Raw genomic sequence first — 7,280 nt, 5'->3', positions numbered from 1 at the left:
AAATCCGATCTATAATCCTGCAACATTAAGAAGGTATCCTTTTTAAAGCAGCGTTTAGAATCAGCAGCGAGCAATCACAAAGCCATGTTATCCCAGTTGAGCGCTTTCGTGCGTCGCTCCGCCAAACAGATAAACTTAATGAGCACATGTCTGCTCGCAAAGCTGGTTCTAGAGAATACATGAAAGGCAAAAATGTTTTTGTCTGATATATTATATTTATTTAAGTAAGTTACGCAAGCTCTGAATATGATTCCTTAATCTTTCATCTGTTAACGATTGAAGAATTGCATGTTGTATTTTGTTTCGTTGTTGCAATTTTAACTCCTTTGGCGTACGTAATTAATCTTATTATTTAAAAATTGTGAAAGATTAATTTAAGCATTATAAGTATTTTTGCAAATCTTTTAATAAAGTCTACACCATTATAATGCTATTGGCGTTATTCAGTATTCCCGCATCAAATTCGAATGGCAGTCCGCAGCCGAGTTCCGTAGTTACCATGACTCGACGGATCGCGGAAAAATACCTTCGCGGCCCCAATTCACACCAAAGCCTCGTTGAAACGATTCAAATCAGAGATTTCAGTACGATACCCGTTTGTATTATTCCGGTTTCGTAACCAAAAATCCAATTGTAGTCAGATCCCTTTCGTGAAAATTCTGGTGTCCCGCTGAGATTGCTTGAATCGAACCGGCCTCCGGGAAATGAATAACGCGAATAATACGTTGTCATTCGCCTTTATTATCTCACAATGATACAGTGCTTTTGCGATAAAAATCTCAAATAACAATCGGCCAACTATACTAATGATATTTTAAATAAAATAAGATATCATGACCGTTTATACAATTGTGTCATTAAAACAATTATTCCAATGTCTTTATTTACGTTTCCCGTATATTTTTACCATAGAAATAATTTCAGTCCGGAACTTCAAATTGCTCAATACGAATAATAAATGCTATAGATTTGTAAGCTGATATTGTACGATGGTTTTCTATTTTCAACAAATTTTTGAGCCAATTTGACCATTGACCAAGGTCCAATCATTATCGCTTGTCCATGATTATATTCAATATTATTAAATTAAATGGTGCTAAAGGTTTATCGAGTAATTTAGTTGCACAATTCAGTGGCGTAGCTATCGTAGGGCCAGGTGGTCCAGTGCACCAGGCCCCGGAATTCATGGGGCCCTCTAAACTAAACCTTAAGGTTCTGAAGCTAGAAAATCACGACCCTGCTCAGAAGATTGCTTATTTGGTATCTATAATTTTAAAGGGTAATTATTAGTTTAAGAGGGATGAGAAAGAGGGGGTGAGGGCCCGATTCTTTTTCAATGCATCTGGGCCCTTCCTCACCTAGCTACGCCACTGAACATATGATTATAATATATTAAATTTAATCCGTATTCTAATTTATTAAAAATATCAGAAAACAAAATTAAAATTAAGCTTGATTAAAAAGACATTGTACTTAGTATAATATCATCTTAGAGGTTTAATATTTATAGTAAGCAGCTAAGTGCCATAATGTTATCATTTTGTAGAAGATAAACATTGATACATATTACATATCTGTAATAGACACTATATGAGGTATTGTAATGTATTAAATATTAAAATGATTGTAAGCGATACCTACTTTAAAATGCATATTGGCGCAAGTATCTTAAAATTTTATAAAACTATCTTATAAGAAATGCAAATATTCCAATAAGAACTAAAACATTTAATTGATTAGAACCCAAATAATAATAATGTTGAGACTCTGACACGATGCATGTAGTTTATCAAGGAGAACCTTTTTATACTATTAACTTAAGACAAATCATAAATCTTCAGTTAGTGTACATCTACTTATAATGATTGTTAGAATATGCACATAGGTCAAATAGGACAAATTCTGTCTGGTTTTTCTGTTACAAAATAACATCTGGCACTAAAAAAATTACAATAATCATACGGACAAAGCACACTTTAAAGTAGTTTAGAAACAATTACCTTAAAGCTAACGCAAAAAATGTGGCAAGTAACTTTTTGATAAACCAATAATTTATCAAACAATTACATTCACCGCTATTTGTACATTCGGATATTGAGAAATGTAATAATTGTAACTTATTGAGCTACGAGCTGTATCGTCTTAGTCAGAGGTGCAATATCTGGACGGGATGAGGAAGGGAAGCGGATGTGACGTCACAGCGCTATCGCGGCGCTGATTGCTCGTAAACTCGTCGCCTCACTGATAAGGCAAGAGCGAATATGAAGGGTACTTGCGTTTTACTCTATTGACTTGTTTGTTATCAAAAAAGGTCGAGGCTATATCTACATAGAACTTCATTTAGTTGTCATAAAATTTTAAGCATATATTTATATGAACGAAGATGATTTTACCTGTCTCTTTTTTCATTAAAAATAATAAAATCTGTTTTGCGTATGAATATTGTTCAAATTAAAATCAACACAGTCATTCATTCTTATATATTGATAATATTTCCAAAGACATATACATATGTATAACTATGAATTAAAAGTAAAAAACATTTTCAAAAACAAGCTTTTCTTTAGAAGTGCTAAGTCAAAGTGCAAAAAAAAGAAAAACAATACTTTTACACTAAAACTTTTATTGTTCACTTACAGCGTCATTTAACACATTTCAAAAAAATCAAAATCAAAATAAACTTTATTCAAGTAGGCTTTTATAAGCACTTTTGAATCGTCATTTTACAATTAAGTGAAGCTACCACCGGTTCGGAAAGTAGATTCTACCGAGAAGAACCGGCAAGAAACTCAGTAGTTACTCTTTTTTAACATTTAAAAACTACAAAGTCATGTTAATTAAATACAATTATTTAGAATAATGTATCCTGCTTGGAAGTCAACAGGTATTTAACACTATATATATGATATGAATACTTGTCGCGAGATTTAAGTACCTTTAATAGAAAAAATGATTGACATCAAATGTCTAAGTTGACTTTGCTTTTAAGAAATTTTGTATAGTACGACACAACTTAGATTTAACATCGGCAAAATTCGTAAAACCAATCACATCCGAATTAGGTACGATATTCCAAATTATCAACATTTATTTCTTATGTGAATATGATCTTTGCACAAACGTAAAAACTTGTTATATCATAATATGACTTAATACATTCGTCAATTTGAAACGTCGATTTACAGGCACTTGTTTTCTCGGGTTGAACTGACGCGAATCTGTAGCGACGAATATCGTCGAATGGCGCGATAGGGAGCTATTTTTATTGGTTGAGTAAATCGGTAGAACTCGGTTTTATTACATTTTTCGATGCTACATCTAATTTGTGTCGTACTATACCTATAAATATTCCATATTTATACGCTAAGGTATTATTCAAACAAACTATTTTTAATGTTTTTATTTTCTTAAAGTAGAAAAGCTGAAAGTCTGTTTTCAATTATAAAATTTTACACGGATGTTAATTAGTTACAATTATATTTTTAAATATTCTAAAAAGCAACGAATGTTATTTCCCAATTTAATATTTATATAATATTTTAGTAAATTGTCAGTTTTATTTATTAATGTTCGTTTTGAGTTGGTATTCAGTAATTGGTGAAGCTAGGCGAAAAGTATTTCCGGGATTTCATTATAGAAGCGAAACATTTTATTATTATTATGCCTATTGTTCTCGAATTCGTTAATTATTTTATATTAGAAAGCGTGATAAATTTAAATTACTTCATCCCATATAACAAATCTTAAATAAAGCATTGTAATGTACATTATTTCCGTTATAATAATTAGAATATAATAGTTTTTCTTTTCCTTAGTCCTTTTCGTAACCCGTAATTCGTCGTGTGGCTTTCGTTCCCTATTCTCATTGTTTTAATTTACCCCGGATCACTAATTGCCGGGGCAGCCGTTGTAGATTTCCCGCAAACCTTTTTAAGAACCTTCTCATTGCATTTTAAAAGAAAGGATTATAATTTCTTTTACCCTTTCTTTTGTGGGCGTACGTCCTTTCATTAATTCTGTCGAATGCTAAACCCGATTTTTTAAAATAAGAATTTTACCCGATGTTCTAAGTTATAATAGACAGAACGTTTACTTAATTCGCTAATAGATGGCGTGATCTGTTTAAGCATTAAATAAATATGATCTCTAATATTCTTATATTAGATTTCGAATTACCTACTCTTTATTGATATCACTAAAGTTGATGTGATTTTTTATTTGAAGTAGCTAACTAGTAATAGCTAGTACAATTACATTGTTAATCCTATTAACCTTGTCAGTAAGATGTTATGTCCTTTGCGCCTGTACTTACTTCACTTTTTAAACCGAAATATTAAATATTGGAGCTCGACGGTATAATATATGATGAATCGATAGTATCTCGATGGGCTTTCACAAAACCGTGCTATATTACTCAAATTGTTTTTTTTATCTGTGTCTTTAGTTATAATAACATTGTTTTCATTTTTATTTATGTCGTTTGACTTTCGTTACCATTTGCCATGAATTTTGTTCATTGGTTGCAATTTGGTGACTGATGCTAAGGTGTATATATTATATTCTCAGCACAAAGCTTAATATTATTAATCATTTAACTATTTTACAATATATTCAGGTATACACTTAATTATTTGTTATATTAATATCATAATAAAAGGTAGTGAGTCAATAATATAGTATAGTTGAAAACACGAAACAGTTTGGTCAAACACTGACAACAGTGCCATCTATAGTAAACCGGTTAAACTAAACTATGTCAACTATTGCCTCGTATATGACGACGACCACAAGGACTAGACAACCACCCGGAGATGGCAACCTAGAAGTAACAAATAGAGGACATACCACTGGGTCCATGGGACCCTGGCCCATTGGGCCAAAAATAAAATGACACGGCAGCATGTAGGCTGCCGTTGAGGACATGCCCGGGCAAGGAGGTACGCCTCGAGGCCCGTACCCCGCTTGACCTAGGCCAAGCAGGATGAACCCGTCGATCGGAGCCTCGTATATATGAGTTCGGCCAACATCTTACGTACTATGTTTGCTCTTGCAGAAAAGTTTGTACGGAGTTTCCAGTATTTTACCTTTACAAACAGACCATACTAATAAACCAACGGGCATCCTTAAGCTCGCGATTCGGCTGTCATCATCTTCGTCGATGGTGACGATTTAAAAAAACCTTATAAAGACTCTAGACATTGGATATGATAACTAAAGGGCAACAGAAACCATCTGAATTTTACAGGATTTTAACGGATGATGATGGATTATGAAGCACGGATTTACTTACATGTAGGACTATAAGGTCTTTATTATCTATGCAAAAATAAAGTCAACTGGTAGCTGATGCTACCGTAAAGTTATTATTAAATAATTATTATTAAATATTAAATAAATTACCGGTAAAGTTTATTTTTCTTTGCTAGAAATGAAGGCAAGTTTTTTCTTTCTGGCACCAGGCATAATTCTGGAATTCCAACATCATTTTGGTTACTGGTGTTGGATTAACTTAATAATCTATTTAAAATAAATTTGATACGCAATATGTACCTACATAATTACAATATTTTTTTATTCTTCCATCCGAATATTACGATGTCGGCTCAGCCTTTTCGCTGTAAAAGATAATATGATGGTTTCAAAAACAAATTTACTAACACGGCAGCGTATTTATTTAAATAAAAATTTCGTTGTTTTTTCCAGAAGCATACGTGTAAACAATCTTAAATCAAAGCTGCAGCGGCAGTGTGCTGTTTTTGCAGCAAATGGCGAAATAATGAGACACATCGCGCGGGAGTCGGGATCTACCTCCCTATGCTAATATCGCATGAATATTTATGAAAATATTTTCCAACGAAAAACAATTACAGTTATACACGAGCGAATAGAAGGACACGTTACATTTAACGTGTATTTGAGTTGGTCATATTCAATTCAAATTGTTTATTTTTAAATTTCGTACTGATATAATACATAATTCCTTTTTTGATTTTTTTAAATAAATCAAAAGTAATTGAAAAATAACTTTTACTTTAAAATCGTAATCACGTGATATAAATGAAGAACTAAATAACTCTTGCAAAGTATTTTTAAATTTCTTATAGTAGGAATTGGAGTTACGTGTTGCGCGCCATCTATTTTACGTTGATAGTACTATACTAAATAGCTTCATAAAAAGTTATTTAGTAGTAAAATTTATTTAGTAGTATATTGTTATATTAGAAAGCTTGTTCTGCTAAAACGATTGAAATAAAATATAGTAAATAGCTTTGTTGCTGATGACATACAATATCGTGTACAAAATATTGTTATTTATATACAAATGCCCCCCTATAAAATATAATGAAACTTATAGAATAGCATAATTTAATTATTTTTTTATTGTACATATATATACACTTAATTGGACAAATATAATAATGACATTGTTTTCAATACACATTCAATAATATAGTCCTAAATATTGGTAAATACATTTCTTAAACGAAAATAAATCCGTAGGTTTTAAACAATAAGCGGCGATATTAAAGGGAGGGCGAGGGCTTGGGAAGGATTTAAAATTTAAATTGCTCGCGTCTATCTAACAAGTGTCACTAGTGCAACTTGATAGATCACCGATTTTATCTCATGATATGAGTGCATCGCGATTCACGTTTCTTATTACGTTTTACACAGATAAAACAAATAGATATATAGATTTAAATGGTACAACCAAAGAACTATTTAGTTATAAGTTTTCAAATGTACGAAACTCAATATTCTGGCCTTTTTTGTATTCAAATACAGAACAAATATATTTTGATCAACTATATAAAAAGCCTGTATTGTCGTGATACTAATACATATTGCATCTCTACAGCATATTTTTAAATATTTGTGTGAAATATTGGAAAGTATTTTATTGTACATGAGTTATATTTAAGATTTGGAATATAGTACTTGATTGTATATAACATCAAATGTTATTATTTACAAAATGTTAGTTTTTTATTGTTTCAATTTTAAATTACAAATGAGAATTTATATATTTATTTTTGTAAGTGGCGTTAAAATACTTTAAGAACAGTATTGTCCTCGGTGATTGATTGGGAATATATCGGAAGGATTACATATGAATGAAAGTGTGTACGACGTGTTTTTAAAATGATGGCAAGAAGTTTTCTACGATTATATTTAATTTGAACTCGTTGAATACGCCTTTAATTATTTGTCTATTATCATAAATGAAATACATTATATTTTAACCTAAAATTAGTAATATTAATAAATAAAAAATTTTG

Source organism: Vanessa cardui, chromosome 14, assembly GCF_905220365.1.
Source record: "Vanessa cardui chromosome 14, ilVanCard2.1, whole genome shotgun sequence".
Lineage (NCBI taxonomy): Eukaryota > Metazoa > Arthropoda > Insecta > Lepidoptera > Nymphalidae > Vanessa > Vanessa cardui.
The sequence above is the reverse complement of the archived record's forward strand: the minus strand, read 5'-3'. Positions refer to the sequence as shown.